Genomic DNA, 22,387 nt, shown 5'->3' with positions numbered 1-22,387 from the left:
CGGCACGGCTTGATACGTTACCTTTGATATTCTGATTTAATTCTTTTACATAGATTAGAGACCAGACAAGCTCCTAACCTGACCGAGGCGCTACCCTGTATTGACTGCCAATCTCTAAGTCACTCGGTGAATGCTGTTTGCAGACTCTTATCAGTTCATTAAAGTTTGTTATCATTTATGCAGTGGCTCTGTACCTTGCTGGTAATCTCCAGTGTAGGATCTTATCGAGCACTCTTTTGAAAGTCTAGCCATATTGTATACCATCCACAGTATTTTTCTTGTCTTTTACCTTGGCAGGGATAGCTTTGAAAAATTCCAACAAAGTATTTGAGCGAGATTTCCTGCTCATAAATCCAGGTTGGTTGACTCTACTCAAATTAGGATTTTCAGTGTGTTTCCTCACTAAATCCAGCAAAACCGTTCCTGTTCTGTTATTCATAGCTACAAATTGTGTTATGTTAATTTGTTTATATTATGAGTTAAAATAATTTTATATGTATATATTCCTCTGCATATGCATGCGTACATAAAAGTGTGTGTATGTAATGGAGATTATATTGAAGTATATTGGGCTTTAAAGCTGAATATGTTAAAATTGTTAATGCAGTATAAAATGCAACGGATAGAGTTAGGGACAGATCTTTGGCTGGAGTAAATGAATTTGACTTTGAATACATTTTGCTAACTTAAATGGTGTTAACTTGATTTATGTGAGCTGAGGAGTTAACCCTTATGCACTCTGCTTACTTTACTTCTGTGCCGAGACATCAAAATGACTGTTGGGGTGCTTCTGAACATTTCTGATTTATTACAGGTCTCTACCCACATTGCCTATGGATTTCTTTGGCTCAAGAAGTATATTTTTATTTGCTGCTGCAGAAACATTTTAAATGCTAAAATCTTAATTCTAGATAGTATGTAATATTTTGTTTTGGACTAGCAGTTTCTTCTGCTTTATTTTTCCATTATTTGACTATTTTAGGATGTTTACTATCTCTCCCAGATTTCTGTTCCCATCTGCAGATCTTTCTATCACAATGATGAACCTGGCAATTTCTGGTAAATACAGTAAGTGGTTGATTAATATTAGATTCATGCTTAGATTGATTTTAATCTCGGAAAGCTAACATTTTGCACAGGAAAGAGTCCCTCCCTTTGAATTGAAACCAAATGAAAAATTTAAGACTAAAACAAATGGAATTTGTATAATCTAACTGAACCTGTTTAAAAGGTGCTGTTGCTCGGGTGCCACATCCTCTCTGCTGAAGTTTGCTGATATTTTGTCTGAATTATTGCCTGGCTTATAAATCATGGTGAGGAAAAACCATTGGGGTTGTGGTTCCAAACAGAAACATTTTTCACAGAAAATCAAAACCTTAATTTCTTTCCAAGTTTATATTTTTTTATGAAAATGGGGTTTTGCTCTGAAAGAGGATTATGTATTTAACAAAAGTTAATTCTTTTTGGATCAATGAGAAAGCAAGTCTGATAGAAAAACTTTTGAACCACCTGGGACCACCCTAAACTCTCGTGGCAAAAGCATGAGATGGGGAGAACTGGTTTTTAAGTACCTGCTCACAGGTAAATTGATTAAATCACATCATATGGGACTGGAGGCTACTCTTCTCTGACTGCACGAGATCAGTCCCATTTTTAAACTGCAAATCTCTTGGTTTGTTATGTCAGCAACAAAAAATATCTGAATGAGAAACTGTATTTGTGAGACCTGAAAGATGAGGTGCTAACTTTGAAGTCCAGTAGGAAGAATTTTTTAATTAGAATAACCACAAAACACCCCCCACTAAAGCATATTTGCTTTTCCCTGGTTCAGTACTCTCGGATTGCCACTATTATCGCATTTTCCCTCACCATTGGATGCATCAATTCTTTTGTTTTTAGCAAGAATTTCTCTTCAAATAAATAATAACAGCATATTTGGGCTTTAATTGTTCTTTTTACCCAAGTATATTCACTTTGTGAATCTCCCAAGCTTTTCTTGATAAGAAGGATTTCCATTGATTTATCCTTTAAGTCCATGAGGATCTTTATCATAGTGAAGTTTGAACTCTCTATCATTAACTTTTAAACTTATATTGACATGAAATGTGATTAAAGTTAAATTTTATAATTAAAATTAATTTTATAACAGCACACATGCCCAACTCCAAGCACAGGGCTCAGTTACTAGGCTAATAGCATTGCAGCTACAAACAAACTTTGTTAGCTTCCACATAGTTATCATAGCAATCAATACCCGAATAATTAAATTCCTCCATTATCAAATTCTAGTCTTCTTTATCAGCTTTTCTTCCACCAGTAATTTTTTTGTCTTAATCTGGTTTCTCTTTGGGAAGCCTACAGCAGCCTTGGAGTTTCACCAGACAATCTTTCTTTTCTTCCCTGTTAAGTTCTGTAACCCAAATTATTCACTGCCAAAAATCTGAAGTCCTTAAAGAAGATTCCACTGAATGGAAGTTTGATCAAACTGTACTTTGTTTTGTTTTAATAGAGACTACTAATTTTATCTTGTCTTGGCCTTGAGTGAAATCCTATACTTGTAAGTATTTGAAATTGCCATTCATTTTCTTGATTCATTCTCTTATTGATTTTCTTTCCAACTATTTCCATCCAATGTATCTAATAATTATTAGAGATGAGGGAAGAACCAAGTGCCTGCCTCCACACCCCTTTGAGCATTGTGGCTCATGCCCATCTTTAATTAACATAAATGCAAGCAGAGAAGTTTTCCAGACTAAAACCAATTGTTTTAATGTTAAATCCCTACATTCATCATTCTCTGGTGCTTTTTGAAACGGGTTTGGTCAGGGGTGACTCCTGGAAGAGCATTACACATCCTGAAGCTTCATGCTCCTCTCAGACCTGATGCTGAATGACTCAAGCAGGAAGGAAGGGGAAGGATTCCTGCTCCCTTTTATACTCCTGTGGAATCACTCCAACCTCTTTCATCTGTTCATTACTCTATAAATGCAACACTTTCCAAAAGAAATTCACTGTTGAATTAAGGGGGGAAGTGGGACACAAAACAAATGGGGGTGATAATGAATTGAAGTGATGATCTGAGGAGCTCATAGTGCTTCATAAGCATTAATTAATTAAACCTGACTAGATCCCAGTGAGGTAGGTATTAGGGCCCATACTCCAGGCCTGGCTGCGGTGTGCTATTTCTGTAGCTCAAATTCATTCTGTTAATGTGCATTCTGATGAGGGGACTGAAATGGTGTCTGACTAGTAGAGATGACTGTGCATATATTTAAACTGTGAATATTCTGCACGATGAGCCTTCTTATGGAGGCGACTTACTTTTTTTTTTTTTTTTTTTAAATGCAGCCTTGTTCCTGAATAAAAAATGCACGATAAATGAATTGTACAGGGAGCACTGAAGGGCTACTGATGACCTATAGTTATGTACAGTGTGTAACTCATCCTTTTACCCAATTAGGATGATCAGAACTTTTCTTTCTGTTGCTGAAAACCTGAGTGTGCTTCAGTGAGTGTATTTTATTTCTTTTATAGAATACTTTATTTGATTGCTGTAAGAACTTAACCTACAATTTTAACTGCAATATTTAGAGGTGTGAAGAGTACTCAATTTTTAAAAAAAATCCATTGTAAAAGTCATTCTTAGCTTTAAGTGAAAGAAACTTGTTTTGTTTTTAGTACTGGTGTAGAGCTTTGACTCCTAATGAATGTTTTCCCCTTTTTTCTCCATCCTGCTCTAAACAAGATGTTGTTTATTACTTGAAGCATTATATGTAAGCCCCAAGAATATGTTACATGTGACTGGAGCTTTGGCAGACTTTGAGAAACTGAAGTTTCCAGAAATTTTGCTATGTTTAAACACCAGAGCCTTGTTTTAAGGAAAGATTTCTACTTCCAAATGTGTGGTTGCCTGAACCTTTTACATTTTCAAGTCAGATTCCTCTGCCAAATAACACACTGTACCTTAACTATAATAAAAAAGCAGAGACTCTGTGTTTATAAAAACATTACAGGAGCAACTGTGATCATATTTCTTGAATTTATTCTATTCATGTGCTCAAATATGCATTTTTAGAGTGAGCTCTCCGCTGCACTGGTCACTTACAGGAGCAGAAAATGACATGTAGAGGCAGAAGGCTGGCAAAATGCAGCAAACCAAACTGGTAAAGGACAGGAATTCAGAGCCAGACCAAAATATGAGGTCAAGGAAGTTGCTCTTGTAATAATAGTGGTTATCTGTTTAATGTGTGATCTGGCAGTGGTTCCACACTGACCATAAGCAATTACACATGTTTCTAAACTGGTGGTATAGGAGCCCTGAGCAACTCTACACAAGCTAGATGTGCTGTGAGAAATGGGCACTTGCTCTATTCTTGTGGTTCTTCTTGCTTCATGTCAATTAAAATTACAGCTTAGTAACAGATAGAAATTCCCCCTGTGTAAAACACTGTCTATATTCCTTCTCTCAGCTGCCATATACTTAAACTCCTATATTGAAACCAGTTTTGTGAGGCAAGCTCCTGTCGGGGCTGATAAATGCTGCATAATACTCTTCTCAACACACATGTGGTTAGACACAACTTCTCTGACTCCCTGGTTGTTATTTGAAACAGCTTTCTTTACAACCCAGCTCCAGTGGCAGCTCTCCTGAATGATGCCCTTGTTCTGGGTTTTGTCATGCAGGAGCCTGGAAGGGAGCAGAACATCCTTGGTGTGTGCTCAGCTGCCTGGAGGTGCCCTCTCAGGAGTTAACAGCAGGAAGATCTCCGAGATACCAAACTGCCTGAGCACAGATAGGCCCTGGGAGCTGCTGTGGCCTGGCCCTGGCTCTGACACCAGTTTTTCATGACTTTGGTGAGCTCGCTGGACGGCGCATCTCGTTGTTTTTTAACAGACTTGGATCCCACTGTTAAAAGAGCTTCTGTGTCCTATTCTGTAAAATAGCTTTGGAATGTTTTCCTGGGCTTAGGAGGATGTGGCTGGAGTGGGAGCTGTGCAGTTGAGCTAACTGCAGTAGAAATTGTGCTAATGAGCTATGAAGACACCCAGAAAATGCCTCTTCTCCCCAAGAGCAAGGAATTGCGTAGGATTTGACTCCTTTAGTACAATTCCTGTTACTGCTGGCTTGAACCTCAGCCTTTGCACAGAAGGACCTGTTGTCACCAACCCACCCTGAGTACCAGATATCACTTAAAAAGAGGCATGTGAGCTGCTTGAACCAAATCCCAGCTGAGGTGCAAGCCCGTGCCTTCCTGAGGTCTTCTGAAGGCTCTTCATCTGCAGAGGTACTGACCTCATGTACATTCTTACCAAACTCAGCAAGGCATCCCAGAGGAGAGTAGTTTGTTGCCTGAAAGGCTGAGTTGAACAAGGATTTAAGGACCAGAGGACATCAGTTAATCATCAGTCATTTAAGAGCTGTATCAGGAGCCTTGCAACAGTCCTGAAGTGGTTCCTGTGGCCACAGACTTTCATATCACGTCAGTGCACGCGCTTTGACCGTCTCCAAGGCTTCCAAAATGTAACTTCTCATCCTTTTACTTTTCAAAAGCACACACAAAAAAAAAAGAAAAGGTCTGTAGAAATCCATGCTTGTGGCCGAGAACTAAATAAGGAAACGCAACTGCTTAGTGAAGAGCCACCCCCTCCTAGAGAAATGTCAGCAGCACAATGGGAACTATTGTTCCCCTCCTTTGCAACCAGACTGGGGGGGGGGGGGTCATTCTGGAGTCTGCAGGAAAGAGCATCAGAATCCTCTCAGAACCCAAACTCTGATCAGCATTCAGGGCTCCCTTTTTGGGGTATCACATCCAGAGGAGCCCCTGTGCTCCCTGGCACACCCACGATTTGCGGGAGGCAGCTGGAGGAGCCACTTTCCTGCAGGCTGCTCCGGTGCACGAGCCATGCTGTGGCCCTTTTCCCTCATTACTGTCGAGCACGACAGTTGTTAATCACCTGTAATAAATAAAGTGCAGCTCTGGAGTATAATGAAATGGTCATGTGCAGCAAATGGCTTAGTGCATCAAACATCTCTACTGCTGTTCCACATATTGAAAAAAAATATTTTATGGTAGGGCAGTGTTTTTTTCAACTTTTTCTGTAACATGTCCCTTATTTTATGGAAAAACCCTCTCATTGAGATTATCTCCTATTCATTGTCTCATGGACCCTCTACTACTTTCTATTCATGAAATCTGTACTTGCTAAACTATAGCAATTATCTCCCCAAAAATATTCTGATAGTGAAAGAACATTGTTTTAACCTTCCTTATTGTGATTTACCAGCTGGAAACAAGGAAAATGTCTAGGATTTCTGTGCTGCTCAACTCTCTGGAGTCTATCAGCAGCAACTCCACCAATTGGGCTTGGAACCAAGAGTTTTATGGAACAACTATTTGGAGGTGTTTTCAAGCAAGGTGAGAAAATAGCCCAGGTTGTGTAAGCTGTTCTATTATTTAGATTTTTTCTGTTGTATAAATAAATAATTAATAATAATAATAATGTCAATAAATTACAATCCAGGTGATATTGCAGCTTTTTCTTGGCATGTGCCTCCTCTTGTGTGTGAATGAGCAGGTGAAAATATTTTTAAGTTAATTTTAGTGAGCTAAACAGCCACAAATTCACTAATGTTGGGAAGGTTTAATTTGGAAGGCGTCCTGGTATCTTGGAATAGTCATCCTTAAAAATAATGGGGCTTACCTTTTATATTGGAATATCTAGGAAAATATTGTATATGTTTTAACTGGAGTCATGTCAGTATTTAGCTGGAGAACATATTGATCTTTATACAAGGCTGAAAAATATTTGCAAATTTGCTGTTGGGCAAAGTGTGTTGCACTGTTAGGCTGGAAATTCTTCTTCAAAGTGTGAATTTTTTTGGCTAAATTTTTGGTCAGAAAGAGTTAAAATATTTCCCTTTGATATTACGGAAACAAAGCAGCTTGACAAGACAAATGTTTCAATTCAATTTTGTAATTTTGGGTTTGTATTTATTTTAAATTATATATTAGATTAACCTTCTATATTATTTCAACATAACTCAAATGAGTGCTTTTGATCTTTCCCACTCATCATTTTTTGGAATATCTTTCCCATGAGAAATTTTGACTTCTTGTTCCTACTCATTATCAAAAACACTCTCTCACCAGTCTTTGTACCTTTGTATTATCCACATTTGGGTAAAAAGGCAGCTCTGTAGGAAGCCTTGTTCTATCTGTGCTGTATCTTCCCTACAAACTCAGAGTGTTCTCTATGTAAAAATAAAGTTATTGTTTGTGTCTTAAACCTTTTGGTCTTTGGGGAGTATGCTGTAGGTGATGGCTCAGGAAGATCTACCTTAAACCCATGTCTTGGTGTGCTGCTAAACAAGTGACTGGTTTTCTGCTGGTTTCTAAATCTGACTCAGCTCGTCTTCTACGCAGGATTTGGGTGTGGAAAGTATGATGAGGTAGCAGGTTTTGGATGCTCATCCAGCTGCCTTGTCCAACCGTTTCTTCAGTGTCATGTGAGACAAAGGACAAAGTGCATCATCTTCAAGAAATGTTAAATTCCTTAAAAACAGCTGTAAGGAGTGAGTTAATTTCTTATGAAGGAGCAAATAGCTTTTGACCTCCGAATTCCCATTTTGTTTTACTTGAGGCATTTAACCTGTATCTTTTTCAGGAGCAGGAGACACAGAGCTCCAGGAAAATGGGTGAAGTCTCTTCCTTTCTTTCTCTACGGTAGCAAGATCATTGGAGAGGCCCAGAGCCTCTGATTGCTTAACCCTGCAGAGCCTGGTTATCCATTTGGAGATGCTTGTGGTCCATCCCCAGCTTGGCTCCCTGGCCTCCTGCAGGTTTTCTCCCACTCCAGCAGCACATCTCCTGCAGCAGCCGCGCGATTCCTCCCCTGCAGCCCGCGTGGCAGAAGCTGCTCGCGAGCCTCTGTGGGAGTTACCGCTACGCCTGTGAAGACGCACAAGTTTTGAAGCAGAAACGTGGCTCAGAATAGCTCTGTCTTACTCCCATTCCCTGGAAACACGACTCCAACAAGGCGTCTGTGAGGTACTGAGGGTATGAAAGCGTATTGCAGAGCGAGCAAGCTCGTATCATCGAACACAGCCAGCCAGTACAAAAATTTCAGCCGTGTAGTGTGGCACTGATTTAAAGTGGTCTGGAATGCAATAAAAGGTGAATCTTCATTCAGAATTATAGGAAATGAGTTTTTTTTTTTCCCCCTGGGCAGGCTTTGAGAACTGCTGAATTTATTCTTGTATTTCTTCCCAGTCGTTTTGGATGTGACTGAAACTAGCTGTTCTCAGAGTTGGACTCCAGCTGAATTGAGAGGGTTTTCCTCCAGCCTATGCCTGACCTTGGGTTATAGGCACTTCAGAAAGCAAAGGCAGGGCTGCACAAACAGCCTGCTTCATGTCTCAGTCATACTGGCCCCACGTATACAGCTTGGGATGGGTTTCCATCTGGGTAGGCTGGTTTGCAGCCCAGATCATCCTGGAAGACACTGTAGGACTGCGTTGGGAAAAAAAAGAAAATTGCTTAAAAAAAATAATTGGTGTTGCATTCATTCCCAGAGTCGAAGGGAAAGTTGGAGGGAGGCATGCAGGAAGCAGCAGAAATGCATTATGCATTTATTTTAAAGTAGTAATATATGCGAGTGGTTTTAAACCATATTTATTATCTGGGATGTTTATGTATTCATGCTGAACGTGGGATAACAGAGTATATAAGGATATATAATATTAGTGAAGAAGAAAATGACTGGTATAGTACTTTCTCCTCTCAGTTCCTTCTCCACTAATGCCCTTACACCTTTCTTTTTCAGGCTTTTTGTAGCATCCTAAACAGAAGGATATTGAAGGGAGCTGATTCTGCTTTGATCCTTATGCTTGTTGTCAAAGCGCTTGGGATTGAAGAGACTGTTGGCTACAATTGACTGTGACAATTAGGAGATGATCAGAGCCCTAGAGTGGAGCACTTAAAGGGTAATTTACATGTCAGTTTGTCGAATAAAAAAAAGATATTCAGCTAAGATTTTTTTTCCCCTTAGAGCCTTGTAAACTGCAATTTGTGCTATAGTAAGAAAAACCTGGCAGAGGAGTTAGGATAGCCATTTCCATTTGAAAAGAGGCAATCATAAGGCCACTGCTGAGCCTATTGTCCACTAAAAATGCTGATTTGCAGTCAGGGAGTGAAAGAGTGGAGCCATCACTAAATAGAACCTCGTGCAAGGTAACTCCCCCTTGGTGGCTTTCTAATGTTGGCTGAAGGTTTTATATACCTTAAATCCCGCATTTACTATCATTATAACATTGTTACTGATCATGAATGTCCTTTATCATAACAAAAAAAATTGAAGGTATTGAGGGGGAGGAACAGGAGCGACCAGGCAGTGGATAGGCTCTCACCAGCTATCTATTGTATCACATCTTTCTTGTTCCCTCGCCTTTTGTGTGCCATCACAATTTTCTTCTTGTCACCCTTTGCACTTTGCCATTCAGGCACCTTCCATAACACTTTTTCTCATAGGTTTTTTTTCTTTTTTTTCCCGTACCTATTTACACTTCATTTTTAGACTCACTCCCAGGAGATTTTTAGCATTTTTCTTCGTTTAACCTGCTGGGAAAGGAAAAGAGAGAGGGAGGTGACAGTAGCTGTTCAGAGTTTGCCTTTCTGTGTGATTAGCCTGCAATGCAGACTGTAACACAGACTGGAGACGTACAGGTCGGAGAGGGACTGAAGTTAAGGCAGCTGATGATTAAACAGACTTGTTTGTGATAAGTCCCTTTTTCTTACGCGATAGCTCTGATGAACCTAGAGCTGCTTTGACTGTAGAGTTATATGAACTTATAAAAATATCTAAACCCAACACCTCCCTCATTATTCTGGTTGGTGTGAGCTGTAGCATATGTGATATTCCTCACGGTTTAAGGAAGGGATATTAGTGGGTACATGTAGTGTTTGTATATGCAAATAAGTATATTTATTTTGAGGTTGCATCGTAGGCTTTTCTTCCAGAGATTGGATTGGCTCCCTTTTTACTCTCATCTCCTTAAAAGAAGAAATAGTCATCTGTTCCAGTTCAGGAACCAGAATGAAACACTTTGCTTTGTCACAATTACCAAGTAGCCTTTGCTGCTCAGATGTGCATTGCCTAAACTCCCCAGGGGTTACTTTTCTGGGGAAGTTTTGCAGCTTCCAGTAAAAGTCACACATATAGATCACAGCTCTGATTCTGATCCCTGGTCAAACACCACTGATTTGAACAAATTTAGCATTTCTGTTCCTGCCAGTCAGATGTAAGTATCAAGCCCTGTGTGTCCATAGGATCCCCAAACTGTCCTTTCTTTAGTCATAACCCTTATGTCCTTAAACTTTTTGTATGTTGAACCCCTGACAATGAAGTTTCTACCTCTAAAATTGTACTGGAAACGTGTTTTAAGATTGCACTGGAAACATGTTTTTACCTGACTTTTGCATGGGGTGAAGAAGCACTTCAAAATATTTCTAAACTTTGCAGAGTTACTCTTCAAGGTAAGGTTTAAATTAAAGGAAATGTTATATTAAAAGGCTTTTTTTTTTTTTTTTTCTTTAGGAGAATGATGGTGTTGTCACTCTCTCCAGGATGCTATAAATGGGAGATGGTGGCTTTTGCCCTCTCTCTTTTCACTAAACTTGCTGAACATCACAATATTTGTATATGTTTATCTCTGTAACCAATGTAAAGAGCAAACAGGGATGAATAAAATATGAGGAGTAAACAGTGTGACAGGGCAGGTCTGGAATGACTTTGGCTTCGTATGGGTCTGCAGAACTGAGGCAGTGGTAAACCTGTATTAAAAATAAATAAAATATCTGCTGTAGCAGGAGGTCCTTGTCTCCCAGGTAATGGCTAAATGCTGAGTAGATGAGCCATCACCATATTGATTTAAGCATTTTTTTCCAGCCAGTCAAGATTAACTTTGATTTGTTTTTTACTTTCCTTTTACAGGTCTGCATTTAAAGCAGTTTCAGAGGATTAACTGTATAAAATTCTAGTAACTGAGAAACCTCTTGCTGGAAAAGTAATGGATGAAGACGTGAATCATTCTGGGTTCCCCATACTTTACCATGAAGTTAATTTTTTTGAAACAAGAAGGAAGAAGAAAGTTTTACTCGTTGACAGTGTATTTTGAAAAAACCTGCATTTTCAGGGTGTAGGATAAAAAAAAAAAAGTCTTCCTAAGACTTCTGGAATGTAAAGTCAGTAAGAATTTACCTGAAATGTGCTTTTTGGTTTTTTTTTTTGGTCAAAACTACCATTCCTGTTATTGAACATAATTTTAAAACAAATTGATTAATGTACTGATCATAATGCCAATATATTATATACATTATAGTGGCCTTAGAAGAGCCTTTCTTGCTCAAAAATACATAAAGGGCAAAAGGGTACATATTCACAGTAAAAATATACTTCCTTATGCAACCCTGGGTTATAAAGATTTAGAACTAATTCAGGTTTTAAGTTCACAAGAGTAAATCATAGTGGTGTAACTGCTCTGTATAGGTGAGAAATTCTACTCACGGTAAGGCATTGTACAGCTTGACTTCTGCAGGTTGGAAACAGTTAAAGATCATGACAAATTGTGTAGTGAAATACTCTGACCCCATTCAGTACCTATTTTCTCATTCAGTCTGAAATATATCCCTTTATTGCTTTGTGAATTAATAATATGATGTTGGACAACTACAGATGACTTCTTGTTAATTAGAATTTCAGATGCGTGCTATGATGCATCAGAACTTTCTCTATTTTCTGCTAATAGGACACACCGAGTGAATAGCAAAATGTTTTTCAAGAGCAGGGAAGGAAAATGATCTCCTGATCTAAATAAGATGTTGCCCTGAGGAAAGGCACCTAAATTCTCAATGCCTGGCTTTCAGGAAAGTCTTTCAAAATTGTGGCACTTCCCAAATTTGGAATTTTTTTGAGCAAGTGTTGAACTAAAGACCTGTGATGGGAAAAATCTGGTCTCTGTGGTGATAGGGAGAACATACTGACTATATGGCTTACATAAATTTGTAGTCTTTCCTAATTGGCTGTTTTATTTAATCAGGCCAGATCGTCAAGTGCTGAAAAATAAATATAACTTTGCCATTAACCATGGGGCAGCTGAAGCTCCACAAATTTTATTTTTATTGGATAAATACTAAAGAAGGTAAGAATATCCTTTGAATGCATTTCTGATAGTAAGATGGCTCTTGGGGACCAACCTCACTGCTCTGGGTGTCTCATCCTTAGTGAATTTCAGTATTTATTTCAGCATATTATTTATTCAGCATTTAGCTGGTGCACATCCTGGCTCACCTATGGCCTTGAAAAACCCAGCCCTAATATTGGTGGAATGTTTCAGGCTTCACTGTACAACAAATAATTTTAAAACTAAAACTGAGAATTGAATTGAATTTTTTGATATCTTGTCTCCTTTTTTTTTGTTTTTAATTCCAACCTTGGCCTTACTGCATAGTCACATGAGAGTCTATTCCAACAAACTTTTCAGAAAAAGGGGGAAAAAAAAATGAAAAGGTCATCCTGGTGCAAGCTGTTTTTCAAGATTCTCTCCCAAAATGTGAAGTAAAGGCCAAATTTACTGTCAATGGAAATGAAGTTTGTTCTGTTGAGGCAAACAGCTGAGCTCATGTCTGCCCACTGAGCATCAGAACCAGCTGAAGCTGAATTATGAATTCGATGAGTTTTTGCTTTCTTATGTAAGAGTGCCCTTACAGTGAGTTGACTAAGTTGTCTCTAATATCAAACAGACTCATGTTCAAAAGCTGCACGAGGGAAGGTGATAGAGTTATTCCAAGTGATATTTTGTTCTGTGATGATGGAGTAGTATTGCTATCCACCAGCTCAACCCTCTCACTGTGGTGTCAGTTCTGGCTCTGTGCATGGCTGGAAGGGTAACGTGTTACCTTCCACTGGCCTCTATCAGTTGGAAATCATGATAAATTTATAGCAACTGGACTGTCTGTTCCTTTCCCAAGTAAAAAAGATGGCATATTAAATGGCTTCCAAAGCACACATGTATTTCTTGTTGGCTATCAACAGGAAATGACACTTTGCATTTTTATCTGAGACACAAATGGAAATGCCTTACTCTGTACTAGAAAGGGAAATCATGCAAACAACTCAGAAATGTATATAATTTGCATAGTTTTATAAAGCTTTATAAGGATAATCTCTTATAACTTTATTCCTGGACATCTAACATGTTCCTCCTTTTGCTGTTGGATGTACAAACACTGGCCAAAATAACATGGCAGGGAAGCTGAAGCAAAATCTGGAGGAAGGCATCATTACAGGCACCTCTCACTGAGCTGGTAATGCAAGGAAGCAGCACTTGCTGGAGTTTTCTTTGCCTTTTTGCTAAATCCTTTAGGGAAAGGAGGATATGCTCAGAAAAGAGAAGTTTGAGGAACAGGGCTGAAGAAATGTGATAGGCATATTGTACCTGTGATCACTGACTGGTCACAGGTGCCTCCCAGTACCTAAAGGGCTACAAGAGAGCTGGAGAGGGACTTTGGATGAGGTCATGGAGTGACAGGACAAGGGGGAATGGCTTCACTCTGGAGCTCTTTGGTATCATTTCAGGGCATCAGGTAGGACAATGTGGTGCAAAGTGTAACTGTGAATCTCTCTCTCTCTAGCAATGCACAGACAGGAAGGTGTTAAAATTCAATGGTTTCAGTGTCTTATCTTAGTAAATAATATCTTACTTGTACAAATTTCTCATGAAAGCTGTAGCTTGACTTCACAGATAAGTCCATTTTCATTCTATTCACAATGCCAGTGAGTTTCTAAAGCCAGCAAGGCAAAACCATGGGCTTCAGGCCGGACAAGTTCCATAAAAAGGGCCAAGAGACCTCAGATTCAGGTACTTCTGTAAAAATCCAGCTGCTGGGTCTCAGCTGGACAAATGCTGACCCCATGCACAGTTGTGGAAGTTGGATGCTCTAACCCCATGCTGTGGCAAACCCCAAATGTGTGACAAGAGAACAAAAATCTCAAGTTTGTGATGTTTTAAAAAAGCCTGAGGCTGATGAGGAAATTAGCTTTGACATTCTGAATTCATGCTGGAAAGTGTAAGGGAAAATGGGCTGATTATCATTAATAATCAGTAGCAGAAGTCAAATGTCTGAAGGACTATTTGAACTGCAATGATACCCTCTTGAAAGTTTGAAATGGACTCTTCATGGAAAGTTTAAAACTCAGGGTATTTGTTCATGAGCATTTCTTTAATGTCTGATTGGGGGAAAGTGTAGAACAGATGTTTTTCCCTGTTGTCATCTGATAGCTAACTTTTCCCTGATAGCTAACTTTTTTGTCTCTTTCTTTAAAATGTAAAATATGCATCACAGTTTGGAAAACATTCACAAATGATTACTTCATACTGTGAGCTGGAGCTGCCTTCCAGAGGGATACATTATTGTCTGGGCAGATGCAATTGCCTGCAACTACTATTTCCTTTTTTAAAAAGTTTTGCTGCCTTGATAAACTTTCATTAACAACTCAGCCCAACTCGGGATACGTTATTTATAAGCCAGGAGTTTCTCCTTTAAGGATATATAGAAACAGATACTGAAATAATGTCAAAATGGCAATTTTCCATTGGAGATTAAGAAAGTGCATTTGCTTACGATTATTCCCTATTTCATTCCAGCAACATTCCAACTATAATTTTAATTCTTCTGTAAAGAAAATATTTTGACAGCATAGAAAGGCATCACTGATGTTTGAAACTTGCCTTTTCTTCCCTTTTCCTCTCACACTGTTGTTTTTCAAGCCGATGTGTCTTTATTTTTTTCAGTATTGGTTAAAAAGTCCCTTTCTCAAGTGAGAGATGAGCAAAATGAGCCCAGAGGCAGGGAATTAGTGCAGCCCTCTCCCAGGTGGGAGTAGACACTCCCTTGTATTCCCTTCCTTTGCCACCATTTTGTTCCAGCCCTGAAAAGCAGCAAATGGTGGTTATTGTCTCTTTGCAGGGTATGGTTTTGTACTGGATCCATGTGCAAAGTGTAAACATGTCATCAGTCCTCATTTGCTATATCCAAAAACATTCCCCATGTCCATATTTGATTTTCAAGTGCATCTGTGCACTGATTGAAACCCTCCCAACATGCTGCTACGCAAATGCAAACCCACACATTGCTGATTTGGAATCAAATGCTCTTATGCTTCCACACTTCCATTTCAAAGTTTGCCTCAGAGTTGCAGTATGTGCCCTTTTAACACATTTTTTCCCCCCTCTCACAAAGAGATCCCTGTGTTCATCGCAGGAGCCTGGTGCAGTCTTTTCCATTTTGTTCTTATTTATTCCTTGGAGCCTGCTTTTATTTTCACAGCTTATTTATCCTTTGTTTACAGCCCACATGTTCTCTTAACCAACAAACCCAATATTTAAACAAAGGAAGTAAAATGCTGAGTTATAATATAGGAATTTGCTATGGATAGAAAGTTGGATTGCAAATAGCAATGCATTTTGCCATTAATGTGCTGCTCCAAAAAGGAGAGAGAAAAAGCTTATTGAGTTGCAAATTTTCTGAAAAAGATGAATCTCTTATAAACTATGATGGAACATTTTCCTTTTAACACCCATCAGACTCCTCATCCCGAAAAAAAAGAAGGGGGGGGGGGAGAGGAAAAGTGCCAAAATGTGTAATTTTAAAGCAAGTTGTGTTGTACCTAATTATTTTTTCCATCCCTCCTGATATACGGGAGTTACCTTAACTGCAAAGCTCTGTAGTACCCTTTGCCTGTCATTTTTAATCAGGTTGTTTTAGGTAATTTTTGTTATGCCCCTCATTACTGAATTGTTTATCAATAGGTGCACCAAGTGTCACTAGCTTTTCTCATCAAGCCAGGTCTGACAAAGAGCTGCAGTGCATGGGAAAGAGGCAGCTAGGTGAAACTAATGCCATAGATGTTTGATTCATTAGGAGCTTATTGTTAACGGGGATGTCTGATTGTAAAGGCTCAGTCAAGCAAAAGAGTGCAGAGTAATCAGTCGGATTTATAGTTTGCAGGGCTCAAAAAAAAAAAAAAGAAAAAAAAAGAGAAAAAAAATCAACATAAACCTTTGGATATAGCAGAAACAGAAAAATCCCCTTTGGGCAGCCCTAACCTGAGACCAGCCAAATAAGGTCATGCTACATGAAGGTTGCCTGTTAGGTGATGGGAGATATAGGAGGATTACAGCCATATGGCATGGCCTATCATACCTTCTGACTTAAGATAACAAAGCCAAGCTTTGTGCTTAGCTGTTTTTGACTGACATCATCAATTTTATTTTATGTTGGTCACCTCCGGTAACAGGAAAAAATGGCCTAGGGTTGATAACACATGCCTGTTTTTTTTAGTATTAAGATGCCTTACAGCCAGTTTTGCGCTGTAAAAAATTTCAAAGAATTAGTAGCTTGTTCTTCTATCAACCATCCTCCAGCAACTGTCAGCTCCCCCCCTCCCTTGTTTTCAGTTTGTACCTTGCAAATGAGAGACAGCCTTATTCAGAACCAGATGTAAGGCTCCTAGAGAATGAGCGTAAGCTGTTGTACTTTAAGCCTAATGGGAAGTTTTATATGCAAGGGCCTTGAACTGATTAGTATAATTCCCTCTTTAATACAGCTGTCCCTCCAGATTAAGGTAAACCAAATGTTGCAATCAGAGATTAGTGTACCTTGCCAGTTATTAACATCCCCGGTTGCTCGCCGAGCACGTCAGGCACTAATGCTGTGTATTTATTTGCCACTTCCATGCTGTAACTTGAACTTCTGCACCTGTCCAAGCATTCCAGGGAAGAGAGGGGTATTATTGGGAAGCAAAAGTTTTATACCTGTTCCACCTGTTTGGTTTTGTCACCGCCTGAGATTTTCTTTTTTTCCTGCCAAGATTGCCAGGTGGTTTAATCCGTTCCTCCGCCGGGTTTATGAAGAAAGACTTTGTCTGCTGAATTGCATTTGTTGCCCCTCATCTGCTTTCCCTTATTGAATGTGTGCTACTCACCTAAACAGCCTCTTTATTTATTTATTTACTTACTTTCTTTGCCTTCCCCTGGCTTTTTTTTTTTGTTTTTTTTTTTGTTTTTTTTTTTTTTTTTTTGTTTTTTTTTTGTTTTTTGCAGAGGCTCTCTGGCTGCTCTTTGTGTGCCGAGGATGCGGCTCCGGGCAGGGAGAGGCAGCACCCGCTCCCGCTGTGCTCGCATCAGCCCGCGGTGCCTCTTGCCCAAGGTGGGTCACGCAGTTGTCTTCTTGCATTTGGCAGGATATCCTGTCCACCAGCAACACAGATGTCAAGGGGGACAATGTCCGGGTTATCCAGGCAAGATCTTTGCCTCCCCCCCACCTGATCAGATTTTCTAGATAAATGTACACCGTAAACAGACTTAAAAAGCTTAGTGGGGTTGAGAGTGTCTTGTGCAGCATGGAGGAAATCGATGAAGTTAGGCTGTGCTAAATAACTGCTCCTCAAATGCATTTAATTACTTTAGAAGACTGTTAATTTACCTGCAAACATGAGAATCCTGGAAAGGAAAAAAAGAGCTGCACAACACACAGAGGAAGATGCTGCTTAAGTGGGGTTTATTTCTTTTACACAAACAATTAATTAACCCTACAGTTTGAAAATTCATATCAGAAAGAAAGAGTTTGCCTTTTCTAAACCAACAATTGAGACAATCCCCCAACAAAATGCCCCTGCTCTGAAATACCTGCCCCCAGACCCTCTCAAGCACTGTGCTCTTCACAGGGAATGCGGGGCTGAATATCAGCTGTAGTTTTTGGAATATTGTTGCTTTCTAGCAAAGACCCTGTTAGGACACTTTTTTTTTTTTTTAAGTGAATATATTCCTTATTAAATAGATAATTGGCATAAGGTCAGAAAGGGCCGTTTAAGCACAGACCCCCTAATACCAAAGTTTACCGCCGGCTGCACACTGCCTGCACGTTATGGCTTAATTGCAGATTTTTTGAAAAGACAAAAATATGTTCATATCTGAGGAATTATGTCTTGCAGCCTACTAAATATGCTAATGCAGTACTAAGCAGGGATAAAGTTCTTGCCATACCACCCAACAGTTGCGTGGGACACGCTGCCAAGTTATTGTTAATTGTAAAGCGCATGCAGGCTTTGCAATCCATCTTAATTGTCATACTTACTCCAGGTTTGGTGATAAGGCTAGATGGGCTGTTTTAAAGTGACAATGTTGACAAGGGGAAAGGGTGTGGGCTCGGGCTTGCAGTTCTGGAGGGGTTACGCGCTCTGACCTGCCGTAGGTTGATATGGACAGTCTGCAAGGGGATTTTAGTTGTCATGGGGTCCCCAGGCAGTTGAATAGAGTGACTGTCTGTCCTGCTTTTTCCTGTTAGGATCCTGACACGTGGAGCATTGATGAACTCAGCATAACGTTGAATAGGAGCTTTTTGGCAGCTGAGACACAAGGGCTAAGCTGCAGGTCAGAGATAACACTAGTGCAGATCTCCTCATGCACACAGTTAGTAGCATGCTTTCTTCCCTCCTGAGTGCAGGAAATAGCTCATGTTAAATACGTTCACTTTTCAGTTTTCCTTTCTTCTAAAACGCAGCTTGACAGATTGGGCTTTTCAGCTTCCCCCCCCCCCCCCCCCCTTATTTTTATTTTTTTTTCCACCACCTCTGCTTTCTACCTCAGAAATACTCTTCAGGAAGCAGGAGTTAATCTTGGTGAGGAAACGATAAGGTGATACTTGATTTTTCAGGGGAAAGCAGAAGGATATGACTGCCCGGTAACTGCACAGAAATTTGCAGGGACGCCTTTTTTTAGGGCTTCCCTTTGCTTTTTCCTTTCTCCTCCTTAGAGCAGAGAATGGGCAGGTCTGGCTGGAGGTAGGCAAGGGGTTTAAATAGCATCGGGGGCAGGAAGGAAGTGCTGGGAAGGTACATCGATAAAAGCCGCTTCCCCGCGCTTCTCTATCAGCTCCCTGGATCAGGTGAATCGGGTCGTTCCTTTCCCAACTTTGATGCATCCTGGCTGGCACAGAAATGTGTCTTTGAAGTCGTTTTATATTCGGCCAAGTTTTTTTACGTGGTTCCCAAAGAAAGAGGGCGAGCATTGTCTCCGCTAAATGATGTCAGGGCAGGCATCCTGTGTACCGAGACAATGTTGAAGCCTCTATCTGCTCTTGGCATTGCTCTTGAGGCTGCCTGGGCTGTTTGAAGTGTTTGTGTCAGCAGGCCCTGAACCTGATGGAGATTTGGGCAGGGAGATCACCCTTAAACTGCCCTTTGCCTGTGTGTGCACACACGTGTGGTTTGTTGGGTGGCAGCAAGCCTGAGATCACCCAGCTCATCATGCAGCTGGGCATGAGTTTGATGCTTCCTGGAGCCAGAATCCTCCCCAAAGTGAGTGGAACTGTGCACGGTTGTGTCGGGCGTTGAGGTGGAGCAGGACCTCTCCATGGGAAGAGCCTCACTGGTGATGGGGGGTTCTCCATCCCAGCAAGGTGGTGCTCAGCAGGAGCAGGGCAGAGCCAGGATGAGACCCTATTGTGCGGGCCTGTCCGCATTAGCAGATTCCTGTGCCTGTGTTTAGACTTTCCACGACTTAATTGGGCCTCTGCAGCGAACCGTTTGCAGCCCAGGGGCCAAGGCTATTGTTTGTTCCTGTGGCTATCGCCGAGAGCCACGCAGGCAGGGAGAAACATGGACATAAATACTGCCTTTGTTGCACTCTGGATGCTCCTTTTGCTATCCTGAACGATTTCATGCTCGCTCTTGGGTGACTTCAGCAGCTTTTCCAGTAGATGCACTTCTTTCACTTTCTTAAGGAGGTGGGAGCTGGAAAAAGGATGGCGGGACATGTTTGCATGAAATGGCCTCGCAGGATATGGCTGTTCCCTGTTTTCTGCTTTCTGTGTGAGCAGAGGGTCTGTGGCCCCAGCCATTGCCGCTCAGAGCTTGTGGAACAATTCCCAGCTGCCACCGTGGGGTTTTTTCCTGGGAAAGCAGAGCTGGGAGCTCTGCACATATTCTTTGCTAAGCCTTGAATTCATGATGAAATTTATAGGATGAGATCTATGACTCTGCTAATACTTCCACACAGCAGTTTGGCCTTTTCATTCCAGAGAGGGTCGGACAGGAGCTAAGAAGATCTGGCTTTTGTTTCCAACTCTTCTACAACTTCCTGTATGACCTTGGGCAAGTTGCTTAATCAAGCTGTCTCCAGCTTTCCTTTGTAGTAATGTTGCTTGCAAATGCTAGAAGAGTTGTGAATATGCAAGGCTGATCTGGTAGGTGACTTTCAGGTACTAATTTGACACCTTGCAGAGAAAAAGCAGTCCTGTGAAGTAAGAAAACAGAAGTCTCAGTATCTCACCTGGGCTTCAAATGCAGGATTCAATGAAACGCCAGCAAGATGCTGGCTGGTTTGAGTCAGGGTTAGTTGCACATAGTGCCAAACTTGGGCATAAATTTTGCTCTCAAAAGGAATGGGATAAGTCATGGAAAGTAATCTAAATGAAGGTCAGAGAGCATGTGTAGTGACAGCGTATGAGAAATATACGACCTGAAGATGACAGGGATATCAGGGATACAAATATGACATAGCAGGAATAATCTGAATGTTGGGGTTGTTAGCCTGAAGGAGGCTCTAGAGAGATCTTAGAAGCCCTTGCAGCACCTAAAGGGGCTATAGAGAGCTGGAGAGAGAATTAGGAGAAGGGCCTGGAGTGACAGGATCAGGGGAATGGCTCCAAACTGCCAGAGAGCAGGTTTAGATGGGATATTGGGAAGGAATTCCTCCCTGTGAGGGTGGCGAGGCCCTGGCACAGGGTGCCCAGAGGAGCTGTGGCTGCCCCTGGATCCCTGGAAGTGTCCAATGTTGGACAGGGCTTGGAGCAACCAGGTCTACTGGAAGATGTCCATGCCCATTGTAAGGTGTTGGGAATGAGATGGTCTTTAAGGTCTCTTCCAACTCAAGTCATTCTCTGGTCCCATGAATTTCCTTGTAGGAGCAGACCTCTTGCTGGCCCTGCATGCAGAGGAGATGGAAGCCCATGCTCTACATCCCCCAGGGATAGGAGAGCTTGTCCTAGGAGTGCCACCCATACAGTTCAGAGCTAAGCTGTCACACAGTGACAGGGGCAGATGACTCTCAGTTTGGGGGGGGCTGAGTGATTTTCTTAGAAATGCTGGAATGTGCACACACAGAAACTAAAATGTGTGTGAGCTACAGAGAGTTCACACTGCCTTTATTAAAGCCATGGACATCTGAGTGCCTGAAGATCTGATAGGACTTTTTTTTTTAAAGTGGTAAAAGTATATTATTAAAGACTAGCATATCTAGGAGCTTGATCACAGCCTGGTTTATAGGAGTGGTAATATCTTTATTAAGCCAACTGATATAGTTGGAGGGGGAAAAAACAGACAAGGCCTCTACAGGGCTCTTTACTGTAATTAAAATAGGCTGCTTATATCTAGTTAAATAATATGTAAACTCTTAAGGCCAAATGCTGCAGCTAGTTACTATTAGTGAGAAACTGTAAACTACAAAATCCCAAACCAGGAAGTCCCATGGAGATAAAAAAATATCTAAAGAGCAGTCAGAAATGTGCCCTATATTATTGATGCTTCAAGCGGTATTAAGTTGTGAAGGGCTGGAATGTAAACAGAGTTACAGATGTCTGATGCCGTAGGTTGAATTAGGGAAGCAGGAAATGCACTCCTTCGCTTGGGATGTTTGGAAAAAAACACCTTCTGCTTGGCTTTATCTGAAACAGTTAAAGGTTTGTTTAACCTACAAAATAATTCGGAGGAGAATACACCGGGCAAAGTTGTTTCTTCTATTTATAGTGCCAAAAATAGGAGCTGTGCAAACCAGCAGAACACGGTCCCAGTTCACAGAGAGCTGCGTTTTAGAAATGACCTAATGAGAGAGGGTCACAGTAAGGGTAGGTTGTGTCACAGTGGAAAAAACTACAGCTGTGCACACACATGGCTACTCGGGGTAGGCAAGCCTGATCTTAGAGAGGTATGTATCTTTGTCATGTAAAGCTAATGATTATTTTCCTCCCTCGGGGTGAAGTGCAAAGGATCAGTTTTGTTTCTTAGAAGAGGGTGGGAGAACAGTCTCTATAAACCGCTCTGGTAATCCTGATACTTTATTTCCCAACCTTGAAAGCCTACAGCCTTATCTTATCTCCCTATGGTTGTTGTTACCCTTGCCAAACTCTGCTGATGGGCTGCTAACATCGTTACATTTGCTCCTGATTTGAGTAGGTTAAGCAGAGAGCAGACGTTGCCTGTTCTATGTTCTGGTGCAGGCCCTGCTCCTCTGAAATCTACCCCTAAGAGAGCAACCTGTTGCTTTGAAGAAGTA

At 40.8% G+C, this 22,387-nt stretch overlaps 2 long non-coding RNA genes across 2 annotated transcripts; both read left to right on the top strand.

Moving 5' to 3' along the window:
- Positions 1–597: 597 nt before the first annotated feature.
- LOC119703411 lies at positions 598–6,535 on the top strand. Its single transcript, XR_005257626.1, has 5 exons — positions 598–1,068; positions 2,510–2,557; positions 3,349–3,508; positions 4,684–4,854; positions 6,286–6,535. It is a non-coding gene; the product is annotated as an uncharacterized LOC119703411 (long non-coding RNA).
- A 2,349-nt stretch (positions 6,536–8,884) lies between these two features.
- On the top strand, positions 8,885–11,237 carry LOC119703412. The gene is made up of 3 exons (XR_005257627.1): positions 8,885–8,983; positions 10,594–10,883; positions 10,990–11,237. It is a non-coding gene; the product is annotated as an uncharacterized LOC119703412 (long non-coding RNA).
- Positions 11,238–22,387: the final 11,150 nt, after the last annotated feature.

Source organism: Motacilla alba, chromosome 7, assembly GCF_015832195.1.
Source record: "Motacilla alba alba isolate MOTALB_02 chromosome 7, Motacilla_alba_V1.0_pri, whole genome shotgun sequence".
Lineage (NCBI taxonomy): Eukaryota > Metazoa > Chordata > Aves > Passeriformes > Motacillidae > Motacilla > Motacilla alba.
Note: the sequence above shows the minus strand (reverse complement) of the source record. Positions and strands in the feature narration are given on the sequence as shown.